Source organism: Rhipicephalus microplus, chromosome 1 (assembly GCF_043290135.1).
Source record: "Rhipicephalus microplus isolate Deutch F79 chromosome 1, USDA_Rmic, whole genome shotgun sequence".
Lineage (NCBI taxonomy): Eukaryota > Metazoa > Arthropoda > Arachnida > Ixodida > Ixodidae > Rhipicephalus > Rhipicephalus microplus.
The window spans coordinates 186,925,658-186,943,632 of record NC_134700.1 but is presented as its reverse complement, the minus strand read 5'-3'; the positions used below and the strand labels follow the sequence as shown (position 1 = coordinate 186,943,632).

Below are 17,975 nucleotides of genomic sequence, written 5' to 3'. Positions count from 1 at the left end.
CAATGACGGCACATTTACTCGGATTAAGTAAAAAACTGTTGCCATCAAGCTAGCTCTGCAATATATTAAGGTAAGTCTGCAGCCGTTCATATAAGGTCTGAATGTTATCTGCCATTGCAAAAATTGCGATATCGTCTGCATAAACATAAGTTGTTATATCCTGTTTACGTGGAATGGTGCTCATTAGTAAATTAAATAGCACCGGGGAAAGCACCGAGCCTTGATGTACTCCCCTCGTTTGAGTATGACTAGATGATGAAAACCCATCTTAAAAACAATAACATTTCCTGTCTGCAAGAAAATTGTGCACCCACGCTACTATGTATGATGAAAAATCAAGGTATTCTAATCGATGTATCAAAATACAGTGCTCCACGGTATCATATGCTTTAGCGATGTCTAAGGTAACTAAAGCTGCATATTTTTTTATGTAGCCGAGCTAATTGAAGCCGGCTCTCTAAATCAACGTGGGAATTCCAAATTAAACAACCAGCATGAACCCAGTTTGACAGGGACTTAGAATTGACCTCATGGTAATAAGTTCGTTCATTCGTATATTGATGATTCTTTGAACCAATTTCACTAAGTTTGATGTCAGTGCGATTGGCCTTATGTTATCCAACGTGTATGCATCATTTTCATTTTTTATCAACAATGCAATTTTGACAAGTTTCCATTCTGGAGGTATCCATGCGTTCCCTAACGAATAATTCACTAGTTCTAGCAAAAGATTAGGCGATTCCTGGAGTAAACATTTCAACATAAAGTTCGTAATCCCATCTGGTCCGGGAGCCGTCCTTGGTAAGCATGATACTGTCTGACTCAATTCAGCTAAAGAAACTTCTGGAAATTCATGCAAGTTTACCAGAACGGACTGAAAAGCCAAAAAATTAGCGGTGAAGCAGCGTTCTAAACCTTGCGCTATGTCTTCTAGAGAGGTGTACATTTCTTCCGGCGTCAAGACACATGACTGCAACGTTAAACGTGCTGGCAGTACTTTTCTTGTCCGAAGATAAGCGAACGAAACACGCTTATTTTTAGATTTAGAAAGTTAATCAAAATGTCTACTGTCATATTTTTCTTTCGCGCGGTTCACTGTACGCTTGATTACGCCAGCAAGGAATTGATAGTCCTTCCAGTTTTTTGAGCTCTGATTAGGAAGAGGTTTTTTCCAAGCAGCTTTTCGTCTTCTATAATCGCGCGTACACTTATCATTCCACCAACGGAAGGGGGGGGGGATCGTTTATTGGATGGAATAGAAAATTCGGAATTTTTTCTAGATCCCTCCAGCATTGAACCAATTGTAGATGCAATCTCCTTAGTACTGGCATTTCCAAGCTTAGAAATGGCTGAACGGAGGCAGGTTTGAAATTTGCTATGGTTGACTATGGAGGCATTTGCTATGGAGGCAGGTTTGAATTTGCTATGGTTGATTTGCTATGATTTGCTATGGTGCGTTTTGGATGATCTAAAGCTATTGTTGGACAAGTAATGTCAAAAACTACAGGTAGATGGTCGCTGTTAGTTGCCGAATCTAGAACAGCCCTTGACAAAACCTTGATTGCATTGGAGCAAATCGTTAAAGCTGATACTGAGCTAGTTTGACCTCGGACGAATCTTACATGACCTTTATTCAGACAGGAGAGGTTGTGATCAATAGTCCATTCCCACAGTCGCCTACCACAAGAATCTGTCCTTTTACCCCAAGACAAATGATGTGAATGAAAGTCTCATGTGAGTACAATGTCCTTTCTACATGCTACCAAAACGCTGTCAAGATAACGCGTACTTTGCACACCAGAGGGGAAGTATCAATTTACAATTAAAAAGGTGGTGTCCGGGGAGATACAAGTCTAATGCTAATATTTCACAATCCAAGTCTAACATTCTGAAAGAAGTTTTCGCCCTATGGCATAATTTACTTGATACAAGGATCATTAAACCACCACCACGTGATGGGCGATCTAATCGAACAGAACGAAAACCTGCAAGATGGAAATTTTATCTGGTGTGAGCCAAGTTTCTTGTAGAATTATAATATCAAGATTAAAACTATTTCAAAAGTAATGTAAGTCGGTTGAGGCTGAGATAATAGAACGGCAGTTCCACTGTAGTACCCTCAACTGACTTATGGTGTCTAGCGCACCGCAGAGGCGCGTGTCGCGCCCTTGTTAGCATCTTCACGCGAAATAGCTAATTCATTCCGTTTAGATTTGGGCTTGAGATCGGTGAAGATAAGGTATCTGGTACGTTTATTAGTTCGTATATCGAGTTCCATATCTGTAGCAGTACTTGTGCTCGGCTGAGGCGAATGTCGGTCCAAGTGCACCTGTGTTCCTGACTGCTTAGCCTTGCCTGCAGATGCAGAAAGTTCGTCCACTACATTGCGTAGCTGTGTGGCATCGCTGGTAATGTCTAATACTTCAGGTTCTGTACTATTCTGTACTGTTTGTCCAGTCTGACTATGTACCTGACCACCCATAGTTGTACTTTTGCCAACTGCCCACTACCTCGTCCTTGCAAACATCCCACTACACCCCATCACCGATCCACCAGCTCACCACCAACTATAAATCAAATACTGTTGGGAAGTAGCTCAAATGAAATGCAAGATGGTCGCGTACATGTATCCAGGTGCGCATTTAAGAACCATTGATTGTCCCACTGTGTCCATCCTTGTTTGTACGTGACCGCCTTTAGTTTCACCGTTGCAACCTACCCACTTCTTCGTCCATGCAATGATCCCACTACGCCCCATCACCCATTCACCACTTGACCGACTGTAAAGCTGTTGTAATGAAGGGAGAACAGAAGCGACTTATATCTACCACTTACTAATAATAAAATTCCTGGTATTAATATATACATAGTTTGTCACATCTTGGATCATGTAGTGGGCAATATTCGCGGACGATTCTCGGTTTAGCGACTAAACCCTCCAGTGCTTCGTCCCACTGAACATCATTCACTCCGTGGATATGTGCGATTTTTTAATAATGGAATCACTTTTGTCATTCTCCAACCGTGTGGAATCCAAGAGCTTTTAAGTAAGTGATTATTATTTAGAGTAGGTCAAGTTGGTATATTTTATGTACTGATTTTATCACTGACGTCGTTATGCCATCAGGAGCAGAATGGGGTAGTGTTCTGACTACGTTTGCTAGTTCTGCAGGTGTGACTTCTTCAAAATCCTTAGCCCTATGGGGGCACTAGGCTTGGTGTGAGAGAATTGTCGTAAAGCGACTTTTTAGGCCCTGAGCTATATCTTCTAGAAAGGTCTTCAGTTCAACTGGTGATGATACTACAGATTCTATATTTCTTAGTACCGGAAGAACTTTCTTATTTCTCAGAAAGCGAAAAAGTGATTTTCTATTGACCAGCTTTGAGAGGAACTCACATCGGTCATTGTTAAATTTGTCCTCTGCAATAGCGATGGTTCTCTTAGAAATAGCGGTCACGTACTTATAATCACTCCAGTTCCTGGGACACTGGTTGAAAATTATTTTTTTGCAGCTTTTTTTTAATCTATAAGTCTGCGAACAGTCTGCATTCCACCAAGGGTTGGTAGACGGTTTAGAACATTTAATGGTGTATTGGGTCTCGATGGAACAAGGGTAGCGCGTGGTTTATTTATGTTACATGCAGCGTGCTGCACGCGAGCAAGCGAACGCTGGTTCCAATTTGAGATTACATGTTTGAACTTTTTTTTTTCTTCAGTTTTTTTTTCATTGTGCTTTTTTATACCTATAGATACACCTATTCAGGACATGACAGTGATGGTTATAGGTAGAGTGCACCGAGAGTATCTATATGAATCATATCACAATAAAAACTAGAAAGGTGTGGACCGTGTAGGAATGTATGTTTCAACTCCACTAGCGAAACACCTGGTTAGCGGCGAAGCATACAGTGCGCGCTTGTATTTGCCGCATTGAAATTGCTGCTGATGGCCCATTAGGAGTTAGATACAGAAGCAAAAAAGAAGGCCCTGACAGAGGAAGTTCGCTTTATTGTTCTGAGAGTGTGTTCTTCTATGAGGCACCTGTGTGCCCAGCCGTAACAACGCATGTAGGGAAGGGTGTTACAGCTTCGGTAACGTCCTCAGATCTGTGGATAATATGCGTTTCTTCACTTACATTAGACCAGCAACAAGCACCGTCGCCTGGCAGATAAGCTTCACGAAGTGGCGTCTCAAATGTATGGCTTCATCATAGCGATTCCCACTAGTGTCTTAGGTTTTAGATAAAAAACTTGAGTTCACGGGCACATTTCATCACGGATTCTGGCACGGCTGCTATACAAAACGTTGCGCTTTAGGCAATGATGAAGATAATATAACTTATATATGTTTAGCATGGACCGGTGGGTAATGGTGAGACTTACCCTATTTTTGTGGCAGAAACAAGTGCATGTTGATTCGTGACGATGACACAACACGCCGACAATGCGAGACCCTCAGGTATTTCGAGCCTGAAATGAAATCGGAGATGAAACCCGCAATAAAGGACTTCCCCAAAAAAAGGTGACGAATCAAGGTGCACTATGAGCAAGACCGCTGAAAAGAGCCTTTTAAAGGATTTGGTTGACAAAACTCCTGGGTTTACTTTTAGGCTCTAGAAGCACCTATAAATTATGACTGCAATGTTAATGTGACATATAGATCAAATTATCAGCTGCGTATTTTCTTTCTGCTGTCAGGATAACGATCGTTTACGAGCACAATCTCAGCATTGCAGGTGGTTGAAGACTAGCGTAAAGACATCGAGCGAGTAGTCGCCACAACTACACGTTGGAAAAAAAGAATATGACTCCATATCTACCAAGTGATTGATGATCGAGCAGCTTGCTTTGAAGGTTAAATCTGGTAAAGCGTGAATCTTCTGTGCATCCTCTAGACCATCCTACAAAGACGTGCTCTATCAGGACAAGGAAAGTTTTAGGACGTTCAACTTCAACAAATTATTATTATTATTATTATTATTATTATTATTATTATTATTATTATTATTATTATTATTATTATTATTATTATTATTATTATTATTATTATTATTATTATTATTATTATTATTATTATTATTATTATTGCAGCGCCTCCTCCCACCTCTAGTACGTCAATATATGACCAAATTTTCCGCCCCCACTCTCATGTGATAAGAAGTGGCTGCCCCCACCCCTTGCGAAACACGTGGAACTAGAGGAGACCACACTGCAGCCACCTTGGGTGTCGTCCGCTCCACCACATTTGCTTCTTCGATGTTCATGTTGGGTAGCAGTATCAAAGCGCAATGAGTGATGTCCGTCGAAAGAGAGATGATTGATTGATTGATTGATCGATATGTAGGGTTTAACGTCCCAAAACCACCATATGATTATGAGAGACGCCATAGTGGAGGGCTCCAGAAGTTTTGACCACCTGGGGTTCTTTAACGTGCACCCAAATCTGAGCACATGGGCCTACAACATTTCCACCTCCATTGTAAATGCCACCGCCGCAGCCGGGATATGAACCCGCGACCTGCGGGTCAGCAGCTGAGTACCTTAGCCACTAGACCACCGCGGCGGGGCCGTCGAAAGAGAGAGGCGGCGCACGAGCGAGCATTATACGTCATTAACACCTTCCGATTTCTCGAATAGCACGGATAGACTTGCCTCACTAAATGCTATTCTAGAGTTAAACGTTGCCAAGTTTAGGTTCCAAAGACGGCCTGTCCGGACCCTGAGCTCAGCTGAGGACTGAGCTTCAAGCGTTAATTGACGTATCAATACGGGAGGTAGCGGCCCGATACTGCACAAAGGTGGCCAATCTTTCTCAGGTGAGGGAGTGCGTTACCGCTGATGTTCACTGCTTGAGCCGCATCCTAGGCTTCTTTAGTGAAAATCCATTATAACCCGGAGAACTTTTTTTTAATCTGCTAAGAAGTTGCGTGGCACGCGAACTCAAACATTAGACCTCTAGCCCGCAATGCTGATACTTTAACCGCTACGCCATCGTGTCTTGTTAACGAGAGCAATCATTTTTTTTCTGCAAATACCAACACATCCTCTTCTGCTTCGCACAGGACAATATGCGATATATCACAATGCTGTGTTGGTACAGCTTCATGCCATAACTTCAGTAGGAGCCTATATTTTTCTTTGCTAAAATTATGAAAATTTCTAGTGTTCACAATAAGGAAGAACCAACTTGAATGATGATGACATATGTTGTTTAATGGCGCAAGGGCCATTGATGGCCAAAGAGCGCCAGGAAATGATATTGGATGGGAGCAATGGTTATGGTAAATGGCTGTAAAAGGGCCTAAAATTCTGCGCTCTAAAGATGCGTAAGACATATTTTATTAAAATCATGAAAGTGAAGCGAAGCATGCCTGGTGAGAATGAGTCTTTAGTTATCATGACATCATAAAATAAGAGCGTTATATTAGCACCGATTTCTCGCCAGCGCCCTTGGTCCCAAGGGCCGGGAGACAGGTGCTCTTTTGGATGTAGCGTCCGCAGCAGCAGCCTCTTTTCAGAGGCCATGCTACCGATCACTTGAGTAGATAACATGGAAAGTATTTACTTCCTATGAATGCATTCAATACATATTTAAAAAGAGGTTCGGGACCAATAAACATAGCTGGGTGAAGTGGTATGTGTTCCTTGTACGCTAGTGGAAAATGTTTTTTTCTGTAAGCCACTAGCTCAGAGCATTCAAGGAGTATGTGAAGTACTATAAGTGAACGGCAACATCTGTGACAGCTGGGTGGGTCACCACCGGACAAAAGGTGTGTGTGCGTCCTATTCTACACGCCGTACAGAGACTGACCTCTGTACGGCGTGTTTTCGACGTGGGTGGCCAGTTACCGAGGTATGGTTTAATCAAGTGTAACTTGTTACGAGTTTGTTGATCCCAACACTTCTGCCAGTAAGCCCCGAGCTTTTTCCGTATGTTTGGTTTTAGCTCCATTATAGGGACAGCAACTGAGGAGTTGGCAGAGCTTCCGTTAATTGACCTGGCGAGCTGGTCGGCCAAAACATTTCCTTCGATCTCGCAATGTCCTGGCACCCAGCTCACGACGATATGTTGCTTGGAAGTATAGGCCGCGCAGAGTATTGAATAGAGGGATATTATTATAGGGTTTCTGTGTTTTTTAAGATTTTTCAATGCTTTTACGACACTCAGGGAGTCTGTGTATTTAACCACCCTTGGCGTATTCAATTCTTTGATGTGTTTAACGGCTACGAATAACGCGTAAGCCTCGGCTGTAAAAATGCTTGGGATGGTGGACAGAACGCCGGCATCCGAAAAGGATGGGCTGACCGCCGCATAGGACACGCCAGTATGGGACTTGGATGCATCAGTATAATATTCTGGACAGTCATATTTATGTTGAAGCTCTAAGAAATACATCCGAATGTGTATGGGGGAGGCATGCTTTGTGACAGCTACGAAAGATGTGTCACAGTCTATAACCTGCCACTACCATGGCGGGAGCCGCAGAGCAGGGGTGCTGAGGTGGTATTCAAGCAATGGGACATCTGTTTCTTCAGCTAGGTCTCTAACACGCAGCGAGAAAGGGCGTGCCATTGCGGGTCGATTGTAAAAAATTTGAGAGCAAGAACCAACTTGAAGGTTTTTTGTTAGAGAACAGACATAATCATCTGACTATATTAAAGGATAAAACAAAAGTGGCCTTGTTAAGCAAGACACGATCGAATCGCAAACCTGACGTTGGCGAAGAGTTAAAGGACAAGAAAGTCGAGGGAGGGTACAAGATATTTAATGGCTAGTCCACGAAGCATACACCTTTTCGACATATTGTGCTGCAATCATGTGATTTGAGAAGCTGTGATACGCTACACCATAGTGCCATTCTTTCGGGCGACTAGATTATCCTCCCATATTGGTTATGAGTGATCTGGAAGGCAGTCGGCATATATTGGTTAAAGCTGTTCTCTCTAGCGTGTATAGTATAGAAAAGCTACTAAAAAACCTTTGCATAGAGAGCACGATGTTTGTTTTGTTGTTATTCTGTGGAAGAGTTTTATTTTTCAACTGATATGTTAGCCGAAGAGGACTTTTTAAAGTTGACATGAATAAAATAAACATAAATGACGCTTGTCTCTGATGCTCGTCGCGAATCGTCCTACAATTCTTTACTATCTCTGCGCAATGTTAATGTTTCGAGCAACGTCTCTGGAGCGTGACGAAGAGTTGGTGTACAAGAAAATGAATCAGAAAAAAAAGGTCGACTGCTGAGAAGGTGGAAATGACGTTCTCCTGACGAAAGGCCGTAATCTGTAGTGACTCCGGCAAGAGATATAGGATTCTTCGATGTATATAACAGGGATAAACGAGTTTCGTTTTTTGGGGGGGTGGGGGACGCGGGATCACTACGTCACTGTCGTATCGGTGCCCTTTTTGGAAGTGGGCCAACGAAGCACTCTGCAGCAAACTGCCGTACATCTCAAGAATGGTTGTAACTTCGAGCATTCTAAGCAGTGTTAGAAAAAGAAATCGTTTGTCTCCAAGAATGGACAAGCAACATCAACCCCTTCTTGTTTCAGCGATATACGGTAGATAGAAGGCTAAGACACGAACAACTCTGGCTAAAAGTTATGGTGCCTCGCCATGTCACCTTGTTATGTGTGAGACAGGTTGGCACTCGGTTAAAAAACGTCAAGGTCGCGTTTCTTGGACTGTTAGCAACAGGAGATAGCACCCTCGCGTTTTCGTGTGATTAATGTGATAGGAAAGAAATGGGAACAAATTATGTGTATTTCCTTCGGCTCTAAGAGCACCTGCTAAAATGTGCAAATATGAAATGCAAGCAAACAGTTAATTGACTTTACCGTTTACATTCAACGTTAAGCTTTCGCGTTTATTAAAATTTTCATAGATTTCAAAATGAAGGGCGAAGCAATGCACATGAGCATCATGTATTTTTTGCATTCACATTGTTCTGTGACTGCACCAAACCGCAGCGTTCAAGCGTACAATGGTATTTTTTTTCTCCCTACAACATCATCATCGTTCAATGCAGTTAATCTTATATGCAAGATTTTCTAACCAACAAGCGATGTCATTTGGAAACGCCGAAAATGGGGCAGCGCTTTACACAGAAAAGGTAAGTCAATGCGCTGATTCATGAAAATTAGGATACAATCGCACATTACGCCCTTATTAAAATATATTACGGCATATTCACGCTATGAATTATGAAGAGTGGGGTGAAGCGTCAGTCTCTCTTTATGTTCATCCATCCATCCATCCATCCGTCCATCTGTTCATACGTCCGTCCGTCCATCCGTTCGTGTGCCCGTCCATCCGTCCATCCGTTCGTCAGGCCGTTCGTGTGTCCTTCCATCCGACAGTCCGTTCGTGTGTGCGTCCGTCTGTCAGTCCGTTCGTGTGTCCATCTGTTCATCCGTCCCTCTGTCCATCCGTTCGTGTGTCCGTTCGTGTGTCCGTTCGTGTGTCCGTCCATCCGTCTATCCGTCCGTCTGTCCATCCGTCTTTCTGTCCGTTCGTGTGTCCGTCCATCTGTCCGTCTGTCCGTCCGTCTATCTGTCCGTTCGTGTGTGCGTCCATCCGTCCGTCTGTCCGTTTGTCTGTTCATCAGTTCGTTCGTCTGTCTGTCTGTCTGTCTGTCTGTTATATTGCTACGTAGCTATCGCATGAAGGGTGAGCCATTCTGTGTACGTAACAATATGTTTATGGTGCGGGCTTAGGATTAGTTCTTCATACCTCACAATAAAGGATGCCTGTCTGTCTATCCGTTCATTTGAGTAACAGACGGACAGACACACAAATATTTCACCCCACTTATGATCACTTACACCATGCTTATGCTGTGAATTTTATATCACAACAGCGCCTTCTATCCTCATTATTCCTCAACTATATTATAATCACTATTGTCATCTAGAATTGTTATTTCCAAGGATAGATAGACACAAGCCATCTAGTGTGCAAATCCTAAAACTAACTAGAATGGCTACTACTACAGCATTTTATCAGGAGGGAACGAGCCACACCCTCAGCAGCTTCGCCCCTAAAATGAGCAACGCAAAGTGAATTAGAGTTGCGCAGCTACGTTCCGACTTTAGTCTTTCCATACGAAGTAATAGCGGTACGTATAACTTTGGAAAATTCATGGTACAGGTATATCAATGTTGCTATGTGTATCCATGACATAGTCAGGCATACAAACTATATACCATGCTTTTCCAACGCTCCTGTTAATCAGAGGAAGATGGGTGGTCTTGGCAGAATTCTTCGTATGAGTGAAGAACCTTTACTTTACTATCATCGTGTTTCATTCTTAATACGACTTGATGTAGCCTCATGAGACCGCATAAAATTGATTGCTGCCATGCTTACCTTGCAAAAATAATCCCTCTTTTTGTTTAGCAACACCACTATTTTTGCTTTTCACTTCATGGCTGCAAATTATACTGACAAGCCTATCATTGCACAGTCTGCCTAAAAGAGGTATAGGAAAAAAACTAGCTTGCCTCAGTATTTGAAAGAGGTATGTACATCATAGAATACAGTTCGTGTTTCAGGTCCATGTTCAGTTTAAAGCGAGAATAATGGGGATTCGCGATTTTAACGCTGTTCAGGACACTTTCCCCAATCTCGATTTGAGTGGCTAACTTCAGGGGCGTTTTTAACGCACTGACACTTCATTATTTTTCTCTCTGTCTTCCGCTCTTTCTCTTAAGTGCACCACCCCTGTAGACATCTACGCAATGAACAGTACAATCTTAGTTCCATATTAGAGCTCAATACGATCAGAGCACACCGAAGGAAACTTCACGTTCAAAGGGCCATACATCAGGAGCTGGCAAAGGCAAAAGCAAAGAGAACATGGAGAGGATAAGGCTTGGTAGGTGAAAGATTCTCCCGTTTACATGGTTTTTTCTTTCTGTTATATGCATTGCGCATTAAAAATATGAGCCTGACAATGACCTTCAGAGAGGAATGTCTTTTGTCTTGCATTAAGACATTAGTGGTCTCCATTCAACAAACTTCAGCTCTCATTTCTATATAATGTGTTATTATTATTATTATTTGATTCGCATACACAGATACACAAGGACACAGAAGAAAGAGGGAGAGAGCAAGCTGGCAACTGCCACCCTGAGGGGCACAAGGCCTGCTCACTCTTTCGGGAGAAAAGAAGAAACAAAGGAAACCAAGATTAGTGGGGAGAAAGAGGAAAGAAGATGATGAAGGGGAAAAATGACGAAGACTGACGAGTATGGGTAAAAAACACAAATAAAAAGAATAAGAAATGAAAAGAGCAAAAAAGAAAGAAAAAAAGATCATCTTTAAACGGGTGGCCAGGTCCGTTCGGTTCATAATTGTAAGGAGAGCTCGGTGGGCCTGGTCGCGTCGGCAAGCACTACCACTCGGAAAGAGGTAGTAGTCTAAAATCGCACACTTGAGTCCCAGGAATTTATATTCCTTTATCAACAAAGACCGCTGCGTAGCAAATGTGAGCCAGTGCACTAAGAGATGCTCAAGTGTTTCGCAGGAGCCACAAGCTGCACCCAATGGGCTGTCCACATGCCCTTGAAGGTGTAATCGTTCACGCACCAGCACAGAGCCCACTTTCTGTTTGTACAACAGCGCTCGGGAGCTACGAGGCAAGCCACGGCCACGAACACCGGGTGAAAACGCTCCATTTGCCACACCCTGGTCTAGGGGCTGCTCTAGGGGGTGTCGGCGTATAAGCGTACGAGCGTTGACCATCGTACATAGAATTCCCGGACAGTCACAACCATCATGGTTGCATGATGATGCAAGGTGATCCGCTTCTTCATTGCCTGCAATACCCACGTGCGAAGGTACCCACTGTGCAGCTAGGCATACCCCACGTGACAAAATGTTGTTAATGGATACCATGATGCTGCTGAGAGTTAGGCGATTGGTCTCCTTGCTGGTGAGTCTGCTAAGGGCACCACGAGAGTCAGTGAGGATGACAACCTTCAATACTGGTAACCCTTCTTGTACGTACGTAAGGGTTACATCAATCACTGCTAGCTCGGCCGTCACCGACGATGAGGAGTGCGGTATTTTAAACAACTGCCTGATAGCGGTTGAAGGGTAGAAGAAAGCTGCAGAAGCGTTCAGGCCATCGATACGTACAGAAGCGTCTGTAAATACTTTTGCATAGCCATCGAAGTTTTCAAATAAGTGTGAATGGGCTAAGTGGTATAGTTCCGAAACAGGTTGGTCGCAATTTTTGCGTATTCTCGGAATTGACAGATGGGTAGGGAAGGCACTTGTCCTGTGCTTTGTTGATGTTAGCAACTGAATAGTTTCGCCGGAATCGACAGTAATGTCATTGAACAAAGCCGCCATTTTACCCATCAGAGAATGTGGGTGCTGTAACAGCCTGTTAAGGAGTGTCTTGCCATGTGGGGCTTGGTTCAGATGCTCCATATGATGTACCGCTCTCTGGTCAGCTTGCAGCCTTTGCGGCAACTGGTGTGCTTCAATCAGTAGTGAGATGGATTGTGCTTCACGAGGTAAACCAAACAGTACTCGGAGGGCAACACTATGATCCCATTCGAGCTGAGACATAAAGCAGGCGGTACATTCAAGGCTGGCAAAGCATACATCAGGCAAGAGAGAACAGCTGATTGGTAAACCTGTAGCGCCATCCTCTGATCAATGCCCTCACCCCTAGCAGTCAAGGCGGCTACATACTTGAACAGGGACAGCGATTTTCGCCTCACAGTTTTAACAATGGGGCTCCAAGAAAGGCGATTATCGATGATTACACCCACGTAGCAATATTGGTGTACCCACTGTATCTGTGTGTCTTCGAGGTAAAGCCTGCGAAGGCTCCGACGAGCGCGTTGCCTTGGATTATACGCGATCGCAGCTGACTTCGCAGGTGAAACCTGCAGTCCAACTTCCACCAAGTATTCTGAAGTTGCATTCAGAGCTCGCTGCAATGTACCACGAAGACGTGGACCATGGTGTGATGGACCACTGACCCAGAGTGCAATTTCATCAGCATAAATTGCTATGCTTACAGGAAAGTCACATTCATGCGGTAATCAGCCTGAAAGTCCAGCAAGTACGCTGTTATAGAGAAGCGGTGACAAGACGCTGCCTTGCGGGACGCCACACTTCACAGCGTGAGGTTGACTCTGTACTTATCCAATTCGCACTTCCATTCTGCGCTGAGATAAAAAATCACGGAGAAAGAGTAACAGGCGACCTGAATTTCCTTCATTCATCAGTGCACAAATAATCGCCTAATGTGGCACCGAGTCAAGCGCTTGCTGTATGTCGAGAAATAGAAAATACGCTGAATGTCGGTGTGCTAGTGCAGATTCAAACAATGATACAAGATCTGCTATGCTGTCGACGGCTGAACGGTGGCGACAAAATTCACTCATGACATCAGGGAAGAAAGTGAGCTCCTGTAATCTGGCGTCCAGACGAAACAGCCCCATACGTTCCATCAGCTTCATAGCATTAGAAGTTAGTGATATTCGCTGGTATGACTTCAGGAGTTGTGCAGGGCAACCAGGATTTAAACTGGGCCTCACCACAGACAATTTCCATTCATAATGAATCATACTAGCTTGCCACACTTCGTTGTATTTGTCCAGGATACTTTGATGAAAGACCTCATCAAGGTTTCGCAAGGCTTGGTACGTAACACCATCTTCACCTGGGGCAGTGCGACGGTAACAGAGGCTAAGTGCATGACGCAGCTCGGTCAAGGCAAAATCTGCCTCATCCATCTCACATGGAGGTCCATATGAAAATGTTACGAAACGATGACTGGCGTTGTCTTTTGACAAAGTACAGGTGAAAATATTTGCAAAATCTTGCGCAAAAATTTTCGGAGACCATTCAGTCGTGACGCACAATGCTGTAGCTAAATTCTTGCAGACCTCAGGTGTTCGGAGAGCCTTCAAAGTGCACCATACACTCCCAAAACCACTCGCCATATGCAACGAGCTACACAATGCAGCCCAGCTTCTTCGACGAAGTTGTTTTGTGTGCCGCCTAATGGCTGCATCTAAGCGGTTACAAAGTGTCCAATCAAAGTTTATTTTGGAACGATGTGCCCTCCTGTAAGCACGTCGTCAACAAGCACGTAGTGTGAAGAGCTTTAGGTCAGGGTTTGGCTTGTCTATGCTTCACAGTCGTCGTACTGTAGCTTGCTGCAGACATTCACTCACTAGTTTGAACAGGTTATCAAGTGATTGCACCCCGCAACTTGCTGACGGAACTTGTCCCAATTTGTCACTGTGTATGCAGCACTCTGGCCGCTAGGAGAATTCTCTGGAACCAGCCAATTGAGCAGATGATCTGAACCCCATGGGTCAGCTTCGCTTGACCAAGTAAGACGCACACCTCTCGTCGATATGGCAAGATCAATGGTGGATTGTTCATTTCCTCTGCCGACAAATGTGGATGAGCAGTCGTTAAGGGTCTGCAGATTATGTTCAACAATAAGCTCATTGATTTCAATTCCACGATTGTCTTTAGAGTGACAACACCAACGAGGACAATGGGCATTGAAATTTCCACGCAACAGGAATGACGAGCCACACCGGGATAGCAGGCACTCCAGCATTGTGATGTAGGAAGATTGCGTTGTCCGAATATATATGCTTGCCACAGTCGTAGTTGTGCTGCTGAGATTATTAGCAACTGCTAGACATTCAAAGTTGGCGTCGCAGAGGTCACTTGCGTAGATCAGTGCAAAATTAACATCAGTTCGTATGTACAACGACGCTTTCGAAGCATTTCATGGATGCGTGGTGTCTGTACACTGGAAAGATGCATACGCCATTACTCTGCATTGGGTATTTCTGTGAACGCCCACGTAACCCGGAAGTCTGAGCTCGTCATTTCTCACATTGGTTTCTTGGAGAGCTATAACATTCGGTGGACTCTTCATTGCAAAAAGCCTAAGAACGAGATCAGAATGGAGCGGTCGTAGAAACCTGACTATCCACTGCAGCACATAGGGACGGGGATTGCAACAGGTGTTAATGTTGCTTTTAGTGAGGACTGTCGAGAACTGGAACGAGAACCTCCAAGAGCTGTTGTGAGTCTAATGCTGCTGGCGTTTGACGACCAGCTATGAGAGATCTGACGACGTTAGCAAGCACATTAAGCATGGTTACATGTTGGGCATCATCGTTGCCTGGAGCCATTTCTGGGGCCCTGTTTACAGTATTTTCTACTGCAGACATGGCCGAGGTGCAGGTTGGTTCCGAAACTTTTTGTGGCGTGACCTTTGAGAAGGTTGTGTCCGACGGCTTTCATAGTAACGCTGGCCATGATGTTGCCGAAATGCTGAAATTGCGCCTCCCTTCGTTGCTTCGATTCCCTACGACTGTACTGTTCTTCAGACGTACAGGTGCATCTTTAGTTGTGCCGTTGTAGCTACTTAACGGGTGCTATGGCTAGGCGTCTCTTCTCATGATGCTGTCTTTTTAGCTTTTTCTTTCAGGACCTTCCATTTATTTTTAAGCTTGGGACAATCTTTGTCCGTTGCCAAGTGTTCGCCATTACAGGTATGGCAGGGAGATGTCGCACTGTTGCAAAGTTTTACGTTTTGATTCGCGCCACATTTAGCACAGACCACAACGCTAGTGCAGAAACCCTGTACATGTCCAAGCTTGAAACATTTGTGGCATTGTAGAGGCTTTGGTATGAAAGGTCGGACCGGGTACCGCACTAGTCCGGCCTTTATGTGACTAGGTAGCTTTTTGAACCCGAAAGGAATCTTCACACACTCCGAAGATCCAAGCCTTCGAGCGCTGATGACTGCATGGTGGCGTGCAGACTATAATACTTTTCAAACATCATCTACATGTTCTAGGTCTTCATCTAATATAACCCCAGCTGTTACATTAGCGCCCTGTAGAAAAAAAGCCCACACGTTGACGTTGCATAGCTGAGATAGACCTAGCAGGGTTTGCATCATCTTCTCATCTGTTGTGTCTACGGCAATGATATTTTTCCTGGGATTCACTCGAACTTTTTGAATCAGACCAGGGGCAAGTTTGAAGAAAAAGTCATTAAGCTTCTGTTTGGAGATAGCGTTCAGGCTATCTCCAAGCAGGTCGTAGTCACGATGCTGTTGCATATTATGGTCTTTTCACTTGGTGACGATGCCGCCAATTTCCGTCTTGGCCGTCGATGTTTAGTAGGTAGAAATGCATCCGAGTCATCGAAGTAGCACCAGACTCGGAATCGGCAGCTTCTGATGTCACTGAAGAGCTGAGCCGCTTCCTTGCAGTGGCAGGTCGACCCATGCTACTAGGCAGGTCCACCACCATCTCCTCCATAGCGAAACTTGCTAAAAGGGTCCCTCCCCCCCCCCTCCCCAGCAGAGCAGAGGTCTTGAGGACCAGTACAGGGCGTGCTGGGTGCCAAAGATGCACGACGACACAAATAAAAAGGAAAAATTTCACCAGCCAAGAAAACTGACTACCGGACGACAAAACTTCCCATGTGTTTTACAAGAGGTTTTACGAAACTACCATTCATTTGTTTCCATGTAGAAGACTTCAAGTTGCTCTTTAGTCATGTGGATCTCGTTTTGTTCTACACACAATACGTCCCCTTTATAGGCTACCTTCCGCACTGATTCCCCTGTCCTGAAAAGGGCCTTGCACTCATTTCCTTTGTAGTTAAAATATGTTTGACCAATCATATTTTTTGTAGTTAAATATGTTTGACCAATCATAAACAAATTAGTTGACCTCCCCTACAATTCTCTCATAGTCATTACGTGTATTCGGAACTTAAATCCCAATATATCATTGTTATTGTTATTATACAATTTCTAACTCTCTAATACACTTTCAAACTTCTCTAGACAACTGCCAAAGTTTGTAATGAAGGGGTTTAAGAAGGATTAACAGCCGAAGATCACTCTTTAGTATTTTTGGCTAATCACCCAAATAACTCGTAGAATTTGCTACGATGTCGTCCGAGCGCCACAATCTCTTGGTTCATGTGTCAAGATAACGGCGCTGATTTTTGGCTTATGTACGCTTGAAGGCCGTCAAAAAGGGAATCTGAAAGTTCATGTCTAACATAAAACACCATGCTTATAGGCTAGTAATTTCTCGGAGAACGATGAATTATACTGGAGTGTGCAAACAGCGCACTGTTAGATAACCTGCTCACTTTTAAAATGCATGTGAGGACAATAAATATTTACAACTACAATTGCAAAACAAATACCATGCAAATTGCCTCCCGTTTGTTTACGTAATAATATAGCTAATACACACTCCATCTAGCCTGCAGTGCCATATCATCCAGGAAACTATATAAATACGAGTATTCAACGAGATGTAGTTGAGTTGTATATTTAATGCTTATCATGTAGCCCGTGAAAATAAAAAGTTGGGAACTTGACTAAACATGTATCAAAGCTTCATAAACAAAACCGATGGGCTAACATTCCACACAATTGTTATTAACAATCCACACAATTGTTTGTTTTGCTAGTCCTTTCTGATATTGACTTCATTTTTATACCCATGATGTTATGTAAATAGTGTACAGGTGCTATTTAGTATTTCCGTTGCGTGTTTGAAACAGTAAATTATTTCTAGAGCAACAAATGTTTTTCGCAATTTGTCTTTAATGGAGAAGAACGCTAACTTGAATGAAATGACATTTGCGTTGCAAATGCAGATGGATTTCGAATAACCTGAGAAGGAACAAATCGGAAACAAAGTAGCCACCCTACAGTCCCACCGGGAATTCACCGCTGCGAAAAAAAAAGCTGGCCAACAAAGTCTCATCAGAAGTCGGACAACAAAGACGTTTGTTGCTTCTCTCCCAGAGGGTTCAGCAAAGCGCAGTCCCGGTATATTCGTGGTGCTTTGCTTCTCGAATCCAATTGCGGCTACAAGGCCGCCAACATTTCTTTTCGGTTCTACGGGTCATCCCGCTTGTCGTTTGCTATTGGTAAGCAGAA

General features: G+C 43.7%; 1 pseudogene; it reads left to right on the top strand.

Annotated features, from left to right (window-relative positions):
* Positions 1-15,223: 15,223 nt before the first annotated feature.
* Positions 15,224-17,975, top strand: part of LOC142766272 (uncharacterized) — a 38,629-nt pseudogene continuing 35,877 nt past the window's right edge.